We start from the raw sequence: 19,795 nt of genomic DNA on the forward strand, positions 1-19,795 counted from the left end.
ATCATTAGCGTAGCTAGTCAATTTTCCTAGGGGGGGCTATAGCCCCCCTAGCTAAAAATTTATATTTCATTTATTTATATTTCAATTAATGTTTTATTTCATAAAAATGAATAAAAAAAATTCGACATCAAAATAACTCGAAAATTAATTTATAATAAAGCAACTAAAAGTAGTTCCACACATTTCTCAGCAAAAAAATTTGGAAGTTCTTCCAGAGGCACAACTTTAAAAGCACTTCCAGAAGATGTACTCCCAATGATTTTCTTTATTTTAACTACTCAGGAAGTTCTTTAAATTCAATTTTTTATAACTTGGTTTTTTCATACTTTCAATGGGAAATTTTAACTTTTTTGTTTCAAATACCTTAAAAACGAAGTAAGAATTCATAAAATGGTACAAATAAATTAAATATTGTCGAAAAAAATTCTAAATTCAATCTGAAAACCTTGTGAATTTTTGAAAATATTTGAGGTCAAACGTTTCCGACAAGCATTAGAATCCATTAAAAATTATAAAAATTATTTATTTGACAAAATATAACAGAATTTTTTAATATACATTCAAAACATTGAATTCGGATCACACCTAAAGAAGTGATGCAAATTCAGTGCAACAGCTGTTGATCCAAAAAGATCATTTTCAGCACTTTTTTGGCGACGCTTTTTTGGTTGGGCTTGTCTATTTTTTATAAAAATGCAAAATCGTAAATAGGTTTTCAAATTCTGGAGGGGGGGCTAAACTTTTTCTGGGGGGGGGGGGGGGTCTAAGCCCCCTCCCCAGAGGCCTTCCTACGCTTATGACTGTAATCATATTTGTTGTTTTGATCTCAGCTTTAAAACCATTGTGTAGACTAAACTACAAGAGTAGCTTAACCAACAGAGGAAAAGAATGTTTGTCAATTTTATTTGGACAAAGTCCTATAGACTGCAATCCATCCAACTATCTTGCAGTCTATAAGGCTTTGCCCAAATAAATTTGACAAACATTCTTTTCCTCTGTTGGTTAAGCTACTCTTGTAGTTAAGTCAACACAATGGTTTTAAAGCTGAGATCAAAACAACAAATAAAATATTATTTTTATAAAAATTCTTGTCAAAATATTATTTTTATTGAAAATTTTGTCAACATTTTATTTTTATAGAATAGTTTGTCAAAATTGTATTCTGTAGAAAATTTTGTCAAAATTTATTTCTGTAGAAAATTTTGATAACATTTTATTTCTATAGAAAATTTTGTCAAAATTTTATTTCTAAAGAAAATTTTGTCAAAATTTTATTCCTATAGAAAAGTATGTAAAAAATTTATTTCTATAGAAAATTTTGCCAACATTTTATTTCTATAGAAAATTTCGTGAAAGTTTTATTTCTATAGAAATTTGTGTCAAAACTTTATTTCTATTTCACATAGAAGATTTTGTCAACATTTTATTTCTATAGAATAGTTTGTCAAAATTGTATTCTGTAGAAAATTTTGTCAACATTTTATTTCTGTAGAAAATTTTGTTAAAATTTTATTTCTATAGAAAAGTTTGTCAAAGTTTTATTTCTGTAGAAAATTTTATTTCTATAGAAAATTTTGTCTATAGTTTATTTCTATAAAAAAATTTATTTCTATAGAAAATGTTGCCAACATTTTATTTCTATAGAAAATTTCGTCAAAATTTTATTTCTATACAAAATTCTGTGAAAATTTTGTTCCTATAGAAAATTTTTCCAATATTGTATTTCTTTAGAAAAATTTTCCAAAATTTTCTTTCTATAATAAATTTTATTTCTATAGAACATTTGGTCAAAATTATATTTCTAAAGAAAATTTTGACAAAATTTAATTTCTATAGTTTTTTCCAAAATTTTATTTCTTTAGGAAGTTTTTGTATAGAAAATTTTTCCAAAATTGTATTTCTTTAGAAAATTTTCTTAAAATTTTATTTCTATAGAAAATTTTGTTAGAATATTATTTCTATAGAAAATGTTGTGAAAATTTTATTTCTATAGAAAATTTTGTCTAAATTTTATATCTATAGAAAATTTTGTAAACATTTTATTTCTATAGAAAATTTTGTCAAAATTTTATTTCTATAAAAAAAAATTATTTCTATAGAAAATGTTGCCAACATTTTATTTCTATAGAAAATTTCGTCAAAATTTTATTTCTATACAAAATTCTGTCAAAATTTTGTTCCTATAGAAATTTTTTCCAAAATTGTATTTCTTTAGAAAAATTTTCCAAAATTTTCTTTCGATAATAAATTTTATTTCTATAGAAAATTTGTTCAAAATTATATTTCTAAAGAAAATTTTGACAAAATTTTATTTCTATAGTTTTTTTTCCAAAATTTCATTCCTATAGGAATTTTTTTCCAAAATTGTGTTTCTTTAGAAAATTTTGTTAAAATATTATTTCTATAGAAAATGTTGTCAAAATTTTATTTCTATAGAAAATTTTGTCAACATTATATTTCTATAGAAAATTTTGTCTAAATTTTATATCTATAGAAAATTTTGTAAAAATTTTATTTCTATAGAATATTTTGTCCAAATTTTATTTCTATAGAAAATGTTCTCAAAATTTTATTTCTATAGAAAATTTGGTCAAAATTTTATTTCTATAGAACATTTTGTAAAAATTTTTTATAGATTTTTTTTCGAAAATTTTATTTCTATAGAAAATTATGTCAAAAGTAAGATTAGAAAGTAATTCAAAATAGTTACGTTTTCAATTCAAAAACTTAATTAAGTTTTGCAAACAACATCAATTAAATTTTTAATTGAATGAGTTAAAAAATTAATTGAATTTTCAAATCAAATCAATTAATTTTTTAATCAAATATATTTTTTATGCCCAATTAAAACTGTGGTTGATACTATCATTTTCGTGAGTGAAGACATTTCAATTAAAATATTAATTGGAACAATTAATTTCGTGATAGGTTAGGTTAGGTTAAGTGGCAGCTCGATGTATCAGACTCACTTAGACTATTCAGTCCATTGAGATACCACATTGGTGAACTTCTCTCTTATCACTGAGTGCTGCCCGATTCCATGTTAAGCTCAATGACAAAGGACCTCCTTTTTCTAGCCGAGTTCACAGTGAAACCACTTAGAGAAGCTTTGAAAGCCTCAGAAATGTCACCAGTATTACATTTCTGAGGGTTTCAAAGCTTTCGTGATTGAATCAGATTTTTTTGAGTGTATATGAAATTTTGAAAAATGTATTTAGTTCTGGGAAATGATGAAAATCGTCCCTTGGCTTCCTTGATTTTTTTTTTAATTTTATTTTGATTTCTAACCCTTTCTCATTTAATTTAATTATTGTAGCTGTAGTTAGGGTAGCACTTTTTTATCCATCACTAGAAAAAAAAACGGGTCTATTATTGAAATCGTTATAGGATAGCTTTAACTCTTTTTTTTTCTAGAGAATTGCCACTAGAAAAAAAGTAAAAGTATGGCACGGGATTTCCATATTTGTACGTGATAGTTTTAGAAAAACTAATGCTCACCAATACGTTGTAGCTGACTGTCAGTGGCAAATCCATCCATATAAAATTTCTAACCCAGCACAGTAGTAGGGAACTTCTTCAAACCATCCCTAGGGCTTGCTGTGGATAAATCAAGTATTCAATTTTCACATTCGCCTAGAGCGTCTTTTAGAAGTGTCATTAGAATGAATCAGTATCGTTTGTTTTCATGTCTGCCACCAAATAAATCCATACGCTTGGAGAGAAGAGGCTTAACAGCAACAAGAAGAACGAAAAAAAAACGTGACTTTGCTGCGCCTTAAAAATAGTCACGTAAATTTTATTTCTATTTTTTTTTTCAAATCGCTTTATTTTTTCACCTCACTTAAATTCGTTTTAGTTGTTTGTTTTTTTTTTCAAAAACAAAAAGCTCCATAACTAGAAATCAAGTTAAAAAATGTTTAGCTTTGTATTTGAAATTGAACAAAAAAAAAAAAAAAACAAGAAGAATTACTATGTTATACTGAAAATATATAGAAATCATGTCAACACGTTTTATTACCCATCACTTGTTAAACATTTTTTAATAGATTTCTAATCGAAATATATAATGTAATAAAAAAATCTATATTTTAGTTCTACAGTATGTTAAATCGACTTAGCATGTTTTTGAGCAATAGGGGATTTTCAATATCTACACCAAAAAAATATAATCGTTCCTCCGAGACCAACGTAGTTTTTTCTTCCAACGAACGTTGTTTCACCTGAAACAAATAATTTAAAAAAAAAAACAAAATGTTTGCAAAAGGCCCTCACTCGAGGAAACGATTGTCGAAAGCCCATCAGCGGTCAAAGTCGCCCTTACAATGGATGGGCAAATTTCTTCGTATTGCTGTTCGAATGCTCAAATTCTGGTCCATGCTCTCGGTTTTGTACCAGAATTTAATAGGTTTTCGCATTCTGGTTTTCACTTTTCGAATAATTTCTTTTGTTATTAAAATTTTTCGTCCACTTTTTGGAAGCGATGCAACACAGTCACAATCATGGTAACAAGCTGTGGTACGAAAAATAAAACAAAAAAAAAATATTCACATATAAATGCTGGAGGGCTCTAAAGAAATAATACTATGACTACTGATTTCCATTACGAATAACTTTATTTCTGAATGCAATCGATCAAAATGTCTTTGTAAGCTTGTAAACAATAAAATGTACTGTCACTGGAATAAATCTTTCAGCTGCGAGAAGAGTGGCTTAGAAATGATAGCAACCTGAGGTTGGTTACAATACATATCATACACATTGTGTTGTCAAGATCTTCTCAAAACGCTTTCACCCACTTTTTAAAGATTTATTTGAAATTTCAACCAATCACAAACACGGTTGCCACTTGAGACAAACAAATATTCTAATTTGGAGAATATTACTACCAAAAAATATTATTTAAAAAAATATTTCTTCAGAAAGTTTTGTCAATATTTTATTTTAGTTTTCGTCATCATTTCATTTGTATCGAAAATTTTGCCAAAATTCTAATTCTATAGAAAATTTTTCCAAAACTTTATTTCAATAGAATTTTATTTCTATAGAAAATTTTGACAAAATTTTATTTCTATAGAAAATTTGCCAAAATTTTATTTCTATAGAAAATTTTCTCCAAAATTTAATTTCTAAAGAACATTTTATTTCTATAGCAATTTTTTCCAAAATTTTGTATCTATGAAAGATTTTGTCAAAACTTTATTTCTATAGAAAATTTTGCCAAAATTCTACTTCTATAAAAAACTTTTTCAAAATTTTATTTCTATAGAAAATTTTGCCAAAAATTTAATTCTACAAAAAATTTTGCCAAAATTGTTTTTCTATAAAAACTGTTGTCAAAATGTTATTTCTATATTTCTATATTTTGTTTTCTAAACTTTATTTCTATAGAAATTTTTTCCAAACATTTTATTTCTATAGAAAATGTTCTCAAAATTTTATTTCTATAGAAAATTTTGCCAAAACTTTGTTTTATAGAAAATTTTCTATAGAAAATGTTGACAAAATTTTACTTCTATAAAAAGTCTATCAAAAGTTTATTTTTATAGAAAATTTTACCAAAACGTTATTTCTATAAAAAATGTCAAAAATTTATTTCTATAAAAAACTCTTTCAACATTTTATTTCTACTGACAATTTTGCCAAATTTTATTTCTAATGAAATTTTTACCAATATTTTATTTCTATAGAAAACTTTTGCCAAAATTTTACTTCTATAGAAAATTTTGCTAATATTTTATTCCTATAGAAAATTTTGCCAAAATTTTATTTCTATAGAAAATTTTGCCAAATTTATATATCTATAGAAAACTTTGCATATGTTTTATTTCCATAGAAAATGTTGCCCAAGTTTTATTTTATTTTTTGTCAAAATTTTATTTCCATAGAAAATTTTGCCAAAATTTTATTTCTATAGAAAATTTTACCAAAATTTTATTTCTAAAGTTAAATTTCTATAGAAAATTTTGCCAACATTTTATTTTTATAGAAAATTTTGTCATAGTTTTGTCAAAATTTTATTTTATAGAACATTTTTGCCAAAACATTATTTCTATAAAAAATGTTGTCAAAATTGTATTTCTATAGAATATTTTGCTATTTTCTTTTCTATAGAAAAATTTTACAAAATTTTATTTCCATAGAAAATTTTGCCAAAGTTTTATTTCTAAAGAAAATTTTACCATTATTTTATTTTTATAGAAAATTTTGCCAAATTTATATATCTATAGAAAATTTTGCAAAGGTTTTATTTCCATAGAAAATGTTTCCCAAGTTTTATTTTATTTTTTGTCAAAATTTTATTTCCATAGAAAATTTTTTCAAAATTTAATTTTTAAAGAAATTTTTTTTTAAAGGAAAATTTGTCATAATTTTATTTCTATAGAAATCTTTGTCAAAATTTTATTTTATAGAACATATATATATATATATATATATATATATATATATATATATATATATATATATATATATATATATATATATATATATATATATATATATATATATATATATATATATATAAAACTTTTCTAAATATTATGTATATAAAAACTTTTTCAAAATTTTATTTCTATAAAAAAAACTTTTTTAAAATTTTATTTCTATAGAAAATTTTGCCAAAATTTTATTTCTACACTGAAAAATATATTTACGTGATATTAAAGATTACGCAACCTAAATTTTAGGATGAGAAATTTACAAACTATTAAGGACAAATTTCTTCAGAATATAATGGCATTTTAGTTAAAATAAAGTTTATAGTCCTTGCTTCAAAAAATTTTTTTTCATTAAATTTAGGACACAAATTTTGTAAATTTGCGTCCCCCGTTAAAGTCGCATGTCTGAGGCTAATTTTCCTTAAAGTAAAGAAACACATTTTTGATTTAAAGAAATTGTCCTTAAATTAACTGAAATATTGAAACTTTATATTTAAGATAAAAACGCTTCAAATATAGGATAAGACTTATTTTGAAGATTTAGCGTCCTTGGTTTAAAGTTTTTTTGGAATTAAGAAAACATTTTTTACTTTGAAGTATCCGTTATAATTTGGATTTTTAAACTGACATTTGTTTGTACGTAAGTACCTTTATTAATAAACCGCAAAAAGATTATGAAAATTTGATAAATGAGATCTATATCCTAATTTTAATTTTATTGGTCCTAGATTTAAAGCCAGATAGGTTGCTAAAAAATTCGGAATCAATACCAAAATCCTTAAGGGAAAGTCAAAATCTTTGAATCCAAGTAAACTATTTTTGGAGTGTATATAATATTTTACCAATATTTTATTTCTGTAGAAAAATTTTCGAAAATATTAGTTCTATAAAAATGTTGCCAACATTTTATTTCTATAAAAAACTTTTTCAAAATTTTATTTCTATAGCAAACTTTTTTAAAATTTTATTTCTATAGAAGTTTTTGTCAAAATTTTATTTCTATAGAAAATTTTGCAAAAATTTTATTTCAATAGAAGATTTTACCAATATTTTATTTCTATAGGAAAATTTTCAAAAATATTAGTTCTATAAAAAATGTTGCCAACATTTTATTTCTATAAAAAACTTTTTCAAAATTTTATTTCTATTGAAATTTTTGCCAAAATTTTATTTCTATAGGATATTTTGGTAACATTTTATTTTTATAGAAAATGTTGTCAACATTTTATTTCTATAGGATATTTTGGCAACATTTTATTTTAATAGAAAATGTTGTCAAAATTTTATTTCTAAAGAAAGTTTTCCAAAATTGTATTTCTATAAAAATATCAAAATTGCATTTCTATAAAAAGTTTTGTCAAAATTTTATTTTTAAAAAATTTTTTCCAAAATTTTATTTTTATAGAAAATTTTGACAAAATTTTATTTTTATAGAAAATTTTGGCAAAATTTTATTTCTATAAAAAATTTTGTCAAAATTTTATTTCGTTAGAAAATTTATGAAGTATCTTTTAGTTGGAGACGAATATTTTGCAATCTTGTACTAAACAAAAAGCAAACCTATTGTTAATTTTGTAGAAGTGATGCCAACTTTCTTTTTTCATCATGCTTCTGTACTATTTTTCTCGCCTCTAACTATTGCATTCCGAAGATGACAGGTGTAGGTCAATGTTTTTTCTATCTTCGTTTATCTTGACCTCCTTACGAATAGTTCAAAAAAGTGTTACGAGGGCATACAAATACTTTTGACCCACATCTGTTTTTATAATTCTGAGCCGATAGCTCATTACTCGATGTCCATTCAATTTAAATACAACTCAATCTTAAAAATAAATTCGTCATAATCCGCATTAACTTCATCGACAATATACCCTCTATCAGGCTGAATAACTTAAAGCTTTTGAGTCTTTGTTAAAAAAAAACATCGTGATAAGAATTTATGTTTAAAAAAAAGAGTTCCTTAAAAGCAGACGCAGTTTCCATGAAATCTCCACATTACATTACATACCAGATCAAATGTTTAATTCTCAATTCCTCAAAAAAATAAAAAATAAAATAAAATCGACAATAAAAACCAAGGGAAACAATGGAAAATATAAATTGAACTTGTCGAGTAAAAAACGCCTTCAATTTCCCCAAAGTACCCCACTCATACTAAATATAAATCCACCCACTTTATGTCCCATACCATTTGGAGACTGTTACATATTGAATTTGAAAATACGTAAAACGTGTGCATTTTCTTCCAAATTTAAATTATCTTCCGTCTCCGACCGGATTGGGGGACCATCCCATTTTCCCATAAACATCCTACTATCATCACCACTGCCACCACAACCACCATTGCCATAATAATCTCTCGGTCTATTTTTATCTAATTGAACAAATTTAATTTAAACTAAGTAAGTAAGTGAGCGAGTGGAGTGCATGAGTATTTCAAGTGTCCGAAAGAAAACTAAGCTAAACTAAATAATCCAGATGCCATACTATGCCATCAGAGCGACCAAACGGTGGGCGGACGGACGGATCAGAGGCGAACAATTGCATAGCATTGAGGAATACAAAACAAAACAAAGAGACAAACCAAAAACAAATCTCAGCGTAATCTAACTCAAGCTTTAAACTTTCCTACGTCCTCACCGTGCGCTTCATCATATGGCTCGATTGGGAAATGAGGATTGATCGCGGCTCGAGAGAAGGCCTTTTTAAAAAAATTAGTAGGTACGTATTAGCGATGACCTCCTTTTTCGACTGATATTTTGATCCAACGTGACATTTTTTGGGTTAGGAATAAAGCAAAAATCAAATCAGGAATTTTAGGTTCACTTAGACTATTCAGTCCATTGTTATACCACATGTTGTGAACTTCTCTCTTATCAATTCTATGTTAAGCTCAATGACGAGGAACTTCTTTTTTTGGTTTTGCGCTTTGGGACATCAATTTGTATCCAGATCAAGGAACTTTGTGGCTAGGATGGGATGTGTCTGGCTGTGAGTCGGGTAGGTTTAGCTGGGTAAGCTAAACGGTGACACGTCTCATGTGACCCTTGATTGCAGAAGGGATACACGTCAGATATGCCAGATCATAGTTGGGCAAAAATACCTTGGTCTGCCGCTGGAGGTCTATTTCCTCCGGTGCTATGGGCGGTGGTCGAGCTATGAGAACAGGATTAACTTTATAGTTTCTCACCGCTTCAGCTACAGTATCCTTATGAATGCTATTCAAACCTCCCAATAAACACAGGATGAGCGTTTTTCAAATGCAACAACTTTTCAGTTTGAGGGTAAATATAATTTTCAACATAAATTCAACTTGACTTGAAATAGCTCATCTTCAATACATCTTCAAAATGTTTGCGAATTACTTCCAATTTGCCAAAATGTTGACGAAATCTTTGAAAAGGTGTTGAAGATAATATGAGAAAACTTTGACAAAACACTACCCTAAAATGCAACGAAAAAACCATGTGGTTTTCAATACTTATTTGTGCAACGAAGTTCGTGGTCAATTGCAAGAAATAAAAAATAATGGATAATTTTAGACAAATAACCAAATAGTTTATAAAAATAGGTAAGTGAAAATAAAAAATGAAATAAAACTTTAAGGAAGTCACTAAATGTATATCTCTTTGCAGAAAACTAAAATTATGGATTCTACGTTCTTGAAAACATTAAAAAGCTGACCAATGAAAAAATGGTGGACAATTAACTGGAACTGCTTCAAATAGTTTATAATAATTGGTACGTCAATATGAAAAATTAAATCAACACTTTAAAGAAGTCACTAAATTTAAATCTCTTTGCAGAAAACTAAAATCTTTGGATTCTACATTCTTGCAAACAATAAGAAGCTGACCAATGAAAAATGAGTGGCTTATCGACAAGAAAAAGTTTCCAGAAACATTACAAGTGCAACCATTAAAATTGTTAAAAACAACAAATTGTTGAAATCAACAACTTCTGGATGAAAATGTGCATCACATCGTCAGTTTAATTCATATGCTATTATCAGTTTAAAATGGATATTTTGTGAATTCCTTCTGCTGAAAATCAATTCTAACACGCGGTCCAGTACGTTCCTAATTTCAAATTGCCCGCATGTTAATAAAAGGAAGGAACCAAAAGGAAGGAAATCGAATTATCAATGCAAAAGCGTTTACTAATAATGTTTAAGATAAAGTTTTGTTGTTTTTTTTCTTATTTGTTGATATTTTTAATAAGATTATTATTTATCAATTGGTATTGTAGTGTATTATGTAGTGTAGTGTATTATTATATATTTTATTTTGATGAAAATGAATAAATTATACAAAATTCATAGAATTTTGGCTTTGACTTTCAATTTGAAGTGGGGATGTCATTCATACAAATTTAGGTTGAAAAATATTTGCAACGATATTAATTTTGAATTTGAACTCGCATCGAAAATTGTTTGACAAATTATTGAGTAGCGATGCATTTCAATTTGAGGATAACACTTGAGATATTATTGCTAATGTGTTGAATTTCACTGTTGAGGGTAATGTCTGTTTTTTGTTGAGAACGCGATTTTCTCAACAATTTCTCAACTTGAATATCACCCTAATCCTTTGAAAAAATGTTTGAAAAATTGTTGAAATTTAGCATTTTTCAAACGTTTGTGTTTATTGGGCTGTCTTGTATGTCTTTGGCTCGGTGACCGAGGATGCGAAAAATGGCTCTCACTCTCGGGCTGATCAGAAACTGTTAGTTGAAATACCTCGCGCATATCTTCGGATTAGTTACCATCATGTCGCCAAAGGTAGCTGAGATCTCAACATCCATTGTACCGGGGTTCGTGAGGGCTCTTACTATTGACCGCAACTTAACTGTGGCCAGTGCCTAGGTTACATTGCTTCAGTGGCTCTAAATCAATGTTTAGCTTGTACTCGTCGACTATCTTGCTAATCTCAGATTCGGATAAATATATTAAGTTCTCTGTTTCTTGGTATTAGCATGACGGCGTTCATCACGCTCGTCTGCAAGTCCCTCCACTTCTGTTGGAAAGTTGGGATTCACCTGGGAAATTAGACCAGCGGCTGTTGTGTTGATGATGTCCTGCAATACCCTTTAGGCGACATGAACATGGGAATGGGACGGGAGCTCACTTAAGTGGCGCAGTTGGCTTTCTCTTGGTTGATGAACGTCTGGCGTTAAGAGGTTATGAACATTTAGGGTCCACCAATGGTAAACATTATGGGGAGGTGGTATGATCCGAGGGTTTCCAAATCATTTATCAGGCCAATTTACGCTAAAGATTTATCTGGCGAACTTCTGCAATTAGCCACTATTCTCGTAGGGCCTTTGAGTTCTTCGATCAAAATGTGGAGGGTCATCTATCTGCTCTGCCAAAGCTATGGCTCTCTGGTGGAATAAGGATCTTATGAACATCAGAAAGAAATCTAGGAAATTGTAAATGTGGCCAGGAAAAACGGCACTGGACAGGCATGGAATGAATGTAAGGAATGTCTGGGAGAGTACAAAAAGGAGACAAGAAAGGCGAAAAGGAAGGACTTCATCCGGGTGATAGAGGAACTATCAAATATAAAGGATACTGCAAGACTACGGAAACTTTTATCGAAACAGCCTAAGTTTGGTGGGAATTTGCAGAAACCAGATGGGACATGGACGGAATCACCAGAAGAAACACTAGATATGCTACTTGACACATATTTTCCAGAATGTGAGTTAAACATGGCACCGGACCCGTGCAGTTTTTTTTAAAGATTTCGAGGGAGGAAGAGAGGATGTCTCTGATATTATTACAAGACGAAGCATCAATTGGGCACTAAATAGTTTTGGTCCTTATAAGTCTCCGGGACACTTATGTGGGACTTTTCAGGGCATCATTGGAGCACGGATATATACCGAAGGCTTGGCGAAGGGTTAAAGTAATTTTTATTCCCAAAGCAGGCAGAATAGTACACGGAACAGCCAAGGACTTCAGACCTATCAGCCTGACATCATTCTTATTGAAGACTCTAGAGAGAGTCTTGGATAACCATCTAAGGAATAAATTTGATAAGAAGCTGTCAAACTACCAACATGCATATTTAAAGGGTAAATCGGTGGAATCTGCGCTACATTCTGTAGTGCATTATATTGAGAAATGAATAGCGGATTGTATAAAGAAGACCTATGTGGCATTATACGCGTATCAGAAGCTTGTTGGGGAGCGGCTGTAATAAGGCCAGTAGCTGTGTATGGATGTCATGTCTGGTGGCCCATCACTAACCACCACAATCATATACTGAGATTGGGCAGGGTAAATAGAACGGCCCTTATCTACATGACCGGGGCGATGAGGACAACGGCCACCGATGCACTGGAGGTATTGATGGGGATATGTCCACTGGACCTGCATATTAGAAGGACTGCGCAGGTCATACTGATCAGACTGAAGAGCCTGGACTCTTTGGAGAGCACGGGCTGCAGACACACTGAACTGATAGTGTATGCCGGACGACATATGAGAACGGACTATATGGCGTCACGGCATATGTTTGAGAGCGACCTGGAATCAATTATCCCGAGCATAGAGGACTGGGATGAAAATAGGATACACTTTGGGAATCTCAACATCTACACTGACGGCTCAAAAATGGCCGAGGGTGCGGCAGCGGAATATACTGCAAGGAGTTGGAACTTAAGGAGTCCTTTAAGTTGGACGAACAAGGCAGCTTTTTTCAGGCCGAGATATTTGCTATTGCAAAAGCTGCAGAACTTCTATCGATGAGGACGTTATTTAGATGCGATATCAGCCAATGCCCGATGAGCTGGATCCATCAGGTCAATACGGTGCTGAGAACCCGCCGCCGTGGCATTGTCCAAACTCGTTATCACATTGTGGTGAAACCACTTATAGAAGGTTTGAAACACAATATAACCTGCTTTGTTGAGAGGGATAGTTGAGGTTGGGACAATCCTCGGTGTCTCCACGTGAGGGGATAAACCGCCGCTGAAAAATAACTTTTTGGTATTCGGTTGAAACTGGGTTTTGAACTCACGACCATTTGTATGAAAGATGGGCATGCGACAAACTATATTTTGGCGAAACGAGATATCATTACAGTTGATCGTTGTAGGTTATACCCTGTAAATCCCATAAAACGGGATTTGTGATTGTTTTTGTCTACCTTGGAGCACACAGCTACGACGTCAGTATGACTATGCTCCTGTAGCGATGTTAGGCCGGGAAAGTTCTGGGAGTGCACTGACTCCAGGCACCGGTTACACCTCACCGAAACCGAATGGTGGTGAATTTGGTTTATACAGATTGAACAATACCATGGTACGGAGGTTTCCTCCATCCCGGCTCGGACCAAAAGGAAAGGGAAGGCTTCCTCCAATACAAAAAGACGGACGAAACAACACGTACACTGATGTGGCTATCCGATGAGCTGGATTCATCGGGTCAATCCGGAACTGAGAACCCGCCACGCATGACATTGCTGTGAAACCGCTTGTAGAAGGTTTGAAACACAGAAAACTGAAACCATTACCATTGCTAATGATGGGATTGTCTTAGTCTGCTTCGTAACACTTGCTCCGCGTACAATTTACTCTTTCGATGATTTCTTGGTTTTATTTTGTTGATTGTCATGAAACGACATAGAAACTTTCTCTGATTGCGATTAAGTAGGGTCTGTGTTAGGGTTGTGTTTTTGTCCCGAGTGAGCACATGCGCTGTCCATCGCGACAGCATATCCCTTCGGATATGAGCCACTCGACCTTTCGAAATGCCTACTGCCTCAGCAATATAGCGAACCTTGAAATGGCGGTCTGTCAATACAAGATCGTGGAGTTTCGTCACTTTATTCTCCGTGGTAGCCATTTTCGGGGCACCTGGTCGTGATTCGTCGTCAGGTTAGGTAGACAGTGAGGCCTGCTTTTAACAAGTACATATCACACACAGAAAAAAATTTCACGAAAATGTTTCCAATTAAAATTTTAATTGAGTTTTAAAAAATATTCAATTAAAAATTTAATGATTCAACAAATTTTTTAATTGAAACAAAAATTAATAGAGTCAATTAATTTTTTAATTGGCCTTCAATTAATTTTTTAATTGATACCATCATTTCTGTGATTGAAGACATTTCAATTAAAAAATTAATTGGATCAATTAATTTCGTGATTGAACCAGAAAACAATTTTTTTGTGTGCACCATTGTGGGATAATTATGGCATACAGCCCACAAATCCTCAGCCACACTGTTCAGATAGGCGGCAATATTGTGCAAGCAGCTAAACGTCAGAGTGGATAAGTACAGGAATCAGTGCTAACAGTATTGAGGATTTTCCCCAAATTGGGTAAATTTTTTCGTGAATGGGGACGAACATAGGTGTTATTACGCTAATTTATAACTTTACTCAGCTCGGTTGAGACATTTTCCTACAATTAATGCATCATATTGTTAACACTCGTGTCTGATTGTTACTCTCATTAGTGTTCATCACTGATTTGGCAAATATTATCCATAAATATGGAAATGATGAACATGGTTCACCTTCATATTTATCTACCACAAATTTTATTACTTGAGTATTTAGAAGTAAAGTTTCGTTCGTAAATACATGGTGACCCCTTTTCCCATTTTCATTTCTCGAATATTTGTTACGAAATTTCGAAGTTATGATAATAAATTCTTTTTTTTTTGGGATTTGCTACCGCAAAGTCTATTTCCTTATTTTTTCATAAAAACTTGTCATAAATAGGTATATAATACATTATTTGAGCAATTTATTTAATTTAAATTGGGGAAAATGAAAGTGTCCTTTTTTGGAGCCAGAAAACTAGTGGCAATACTGACAGAAACATTCTTGATTAAGTTCACAGAATCGTTGTCGATTCTACGACCAATTCATTGGATCAATGTATCGTCACCTTTCAAGGCCCTTTATAGATGAAACTTCTCTTTGATACGCCCTAACAAAGCTTGTAGTACTCTACAACTAGTCATTCAATTGCAGCAAATAATACAAAGAGCATAAACACATATTCACACACACAGGGCATGCATACAACGACTGCATATATGCACGCTCATATAAACATACTTCATATTACAAAGAAGAAATAACAACAACAACCAGCAACTATGGCCCCAACGGAGATAAATAAAAGGAAAGAAAAAAACTTATTTTCACACTGGCACCGACTGGTACCCCAAAATGACAACAACAACAATAACGACATCATAGAGCGCCAACGATATAACCATCGTATAGAGCGGTCTCAACCATCATCATCAGCCGCAGCAGCTGTTGAAACACAATAAAATCCAGTATTTAAGCTTATTTCATTTGACTCTTAATAGACTCGCGTCACTAACTACTTGGAATAGCCATCGATCGGTCGGTTGGTCGTCAGTATCAGCTAACTAACCCATCATCCAATGAAATAAAGGAATTGAGTATTGTTTAGTTTGATAGTATTAATTACTGCAACTGCATAGAGATCGCAATATGGAGCTGTAGACAAAGAAATTGTTTATAATACTCACCATAGCATATAGATCTCTAAAATTTAATTCTTGATTGATGAGGATCACAGCCACTTAAGGTCAATTATAGATGTAATGAGTATGTAGGATATAAATAAATGAATAGGGTATCTAGAAGGATGGTAGTCTTGTCTTGTGTCGTTTCGCAGCGAACTAGTTCCAATGAACTATTCTCCAAATGCAAAGACCGATATTAATTTCGTCACTTTAGTGGCTTTGTTCGACAATTCATTTCTTTATTTAATATCTTAAAGAACTTTCGTCAGCTGATGGTATCAAGCATCAGAGACAAAGAGACTCTCTGGGAGAGGTGTGAGAGAGAGAGAAAACAAATGTGAAAAAATGTTGAATTTCATATAGGATGGAAAATATAAGTTGAATTTATTAGAAAATTAATTAAGAAAACATTTTAAAAACGAAATAATTATTGTCAATTATTTTATTTAAATAGTTATGTCAATTTTTATATATTTCTTCACACAAATGCATGCAAACTTGCTTCTTCTTCTAAATTACTTGCCTATGAATCAGAGTTGTAAGCTTGTAAAGAGAGTTAACAGCTTAATGATTGACATTATTCAAAGGAACTATCATGAACGACGAAACGTTATAAAGGACGTAGTACATCTGATGGAATCAAACGAAAAGGTCGATCACTTTGGTGAAGGAAATTGGTCAAGACTACTGGCTGTCTATAGTAAATGATAGTGACTATGTACAAAAGGAACGATAAATTCGAATTTTCTCATCTGGATCAGCTGTTCTATCCACATACAAAAAGGAAATTAAAATAACGGTAATAGTTTTACCAACCTTCAGGATTACTAGTGTGTAAACACAATCATATCGAATGTCGGTAATACGGCGCTCTCAATAACCATGTTTTGGGGTTTGAAATGTTTTCCCTTTATAAGCATTCAAAACGAGTTCAAACTATATGTCAAATTATTAAAATCAATTTCATAGAAAAAACGAATAAACAAAGGCTTTGAAGAACATAGGGATGTGAATATAACTTAAAAAATGTTTTCCCTTTGTGATTATTTGAACAAACGGTGCGTATAATAAAGGGTGATTTGTTAAGAGCTTGATAACTTTTTTTTTTAAAAAAACGCATAAAATTTGCAAAATCTCATCGGTTCTTTATTTGAAACGTTAGATTGGTCCATGACATTTACTTTTTGAAGATAATTTCATTTAAATGTTGACCGCGGCTGCGTCTTAGGTGGTCCATTCGGAAAGTCCAATTTTGGGCAACTTTTTCGAGCATTTCGGCCGGAATAGCCCGAATTTCTTCGGAAATGTTGTCTTCCAAAGCTGGAATAGTTGCTGGCTTATTTCTGTAGACTTTAGACTTGACGTAGCCCCACAAAAAATAGTCTAAAGGCGTCAAATCGCATGATCTTGGTGGCCAACTTACCGGTCCATTTCTTGAGATGAATTGTTCTCCGAAGTTTTCCCTCAAAATGGCCATAGAATCGCGAGCTGTGTGGCATGTAGCGCCATCTTGTTGAAACCACATGTCAACCAAGTTCAGTTCTTCCATTTTTGGCAACAAAAAGTTTGTTAGCATCGAACGATAGCGATCGCCATTCACCGTAACGTTGCGTCCAACAGCATCTTTGAAAAAATACGGTCCAATGATTCCACCAGCGTACAAACCACACCAAACAGTGCATTTTTCGGGATGCATGGGCAGTTCTTGAACGGCTTCTGGTTGCTCTTCACTCCAAATGCGGCAATTTTGCTTATTTACGTAGCCATTCAACCAGAAATGAGCCTCATCGCTGAACAAAATTTGTCGATAAACACATTTCGAACCGAACACGGATTTTGGTAATAAAATTCAATGATTTGCAAGCGTTGCTCGTTAGTAAGTCTATTCATGATGAAATGTCAAAGCATACTGAGCATCTTTCTCTTTGACACCATGTCTGAAATCCCACGTGATCTGTCAAATACTAATGCATGAAAATCCTAACCTCAAAAGAATCACCCTTTAGAACTTAGAGTAGATGGGAATTTCGAGTTTCCATGGCAACCGTCAAACTAAAACATCTCAACTCGGTGTGAACGGTGAAATGTTTAGGAAAAACGAATGAGGAAACGAGTCAGTGGGAACATAGCATAAGCGAAACATTTGTTTATATGTACCCTGCCAACATTTTTTGAATTTTAAGGCATTTCTTAGAATCCCCTCCACGTCGAAAACAGTCGTATACGATATCCAAAACTCGTCGCAAAAGTACCGTCACAATTGAGAAGTTGTACCACACCAAGTTACTACAAACAAGCATCGCATGAGTGCAATTATTAGGTGTCTGTTTAGATACATTTAGAACGACGCCAATAAGAGCCCCTTCAAACTATTAGAAAAAGTGTTTTTTAGGATATTTGTAACAGAATCATTGTGGTCAAGTAAAATACGATTGTTTAGATGTTTATTAATTTGAATAAAAATTTATAAATTATTCGAGGTACAACATTTAAACGAATAAAAAGACTTTGGACATTGCCTTGACAAAGGGATTTTGTTCATTTATAAGCTGCAATTCTGTTATATTCGCCTGATGCCCCAGCGTCTATCAGTTTTTATTCTTGATGGAAGCAGCGTGTCTGAAAAATATTTGAAAAACTATCACTTTATTCCATTTGGAAAGTCGAAAATTTTTTTACCAATATACCTTTCACAATTTTAAGCTTAATAACTAGGTTTTCGGAACTTTATTTTCGTTTTTATTTAAATAATTTACAATAAGATAGTTGCGCTTGGTGTTTCACAAAATATAAAATGGCTCTTGTTACAATAGTGATGGCAAAATACTTTCATGTACATTTCGTACTTTTTGATACATTTCCCTATCACAGTTGGCGATTGTTGTAGTGTCACATACGAGTCTGTGGTAGAGAAGAGGATGAAATGGAACTTTGAAATGCTGGCAGGCCGCATTATGGAAGTCCATAATGCGGCGGCTAGCGCAATATCGCCAAATTAATATTTATTATAATTCCATGGATTTAAATACAAAAAAGACAGGTAGGGTAACTTCCACAAAATTTAATCAATTTTATTCTCAAAATATTAATACATATTTACTAGGGCTGTCATTCGGGATGTATCCCGTCCCAAAATCCCAGGATTTATCCCGAATTCTGGTATTTTTTATTTTGAATTCTGGAATTTTTTAGGATCCCAAAAATATAATCCAAATTTGGTAAATTTGTGACTTTTTAGGATTTTTTATTAATAAATTGTTGTACTAATTCAGTATAAACGACCCTTAGACTAGTATCGAATGTGAGAGATGTTTTCGTCTGCAATAAGATAAGATGGTTTAAATCTGGCGGAACTTTGGATACCTTGATATTTTTAAGATATTACTTAAAACGATGAAGTATAAAAGAAAATCCTTAAAATCTTTTGTTAAATACGAAAGCAATATGAAATAGCTTTACATTTATTTTTGTCTCCATTGTTTTTTATTGAATAGCAAGTTAAGTTACCCTTATGTTCTTTTGTTACTTTTTTGTTAATAAAGTTGAATTAAACCAAATTTGATTAATGCACTACAATTTGTTGATGCTGTACATTATTATTACTCAATAATAATTTGAATATCCTCTAATATTTGTGGAAGATATCAGAAATTGGGATACGAAAACAAGACTTAAAAAAGGCTCTACGAGAAGAGTGAGATCGAATAAGTCCGGAATATATCACAAAGTTTGTGGAATCTATTTCAGATCGCCTTTGATTAGTTATTCGTCGAAAAGGATACCCAACCAAATAATAAAACCCTATACATTATTCTAGCATATTTATTTATACTTAAT

The 19,795-nt window shown here is 31.3% G+C and overlaps 1 protein-coding gene and 1 long non-coding RNA gene across 2 annotated transcripts in view; one reads left to right on the forward strand and one right to left on the reverse strand.

The window, feature by feature from the left end:
* Window positions 1-16,107, reverse strand: part of ced-6 (PTB domain-containing adapter protein ced-6) — an 80,093-nt gene extending 63,986 nt beyond the window's left edge. Inside the window, exon 1 of the mRNA XM_075309050.1 lies at window positions 15,962-16,107. The gene's annotated coding sequence lies outside the window, so the exon portion shown is untranslated. The remainder of the gene's footprint in view (window positions 1-15,961) is intronic.
* Window positions 10,066-10,760, forward strand: LOC142241944 (uncharacterized). Its single transcript, XR_012723881.1, has 2 exons — window positions 10,066-10,178; window positions 10,244-10,760. It is a non-coding gene; the product is annotated as an uncharacterized LOC142241944 (long non-coding RNA).
* Window positions 16,108-19,795: the final 3,688 nt, after the last annotated feature.

Source organism: Haematobia irritans, chromosome 5 (assembly GCF_050003625.1).
Source record: "Haematobia irritans isolate KBUSLIRL chromosome 5, ASM5000362v1, whole genome shotgun sequence".
In the NCBI taxonomy this organism is placed as follows: Eukaryota; Metazoa; Arthropoda; class Insecta; order Diptera; family Muscidae; genus Haematobia; species Haematobia irritans.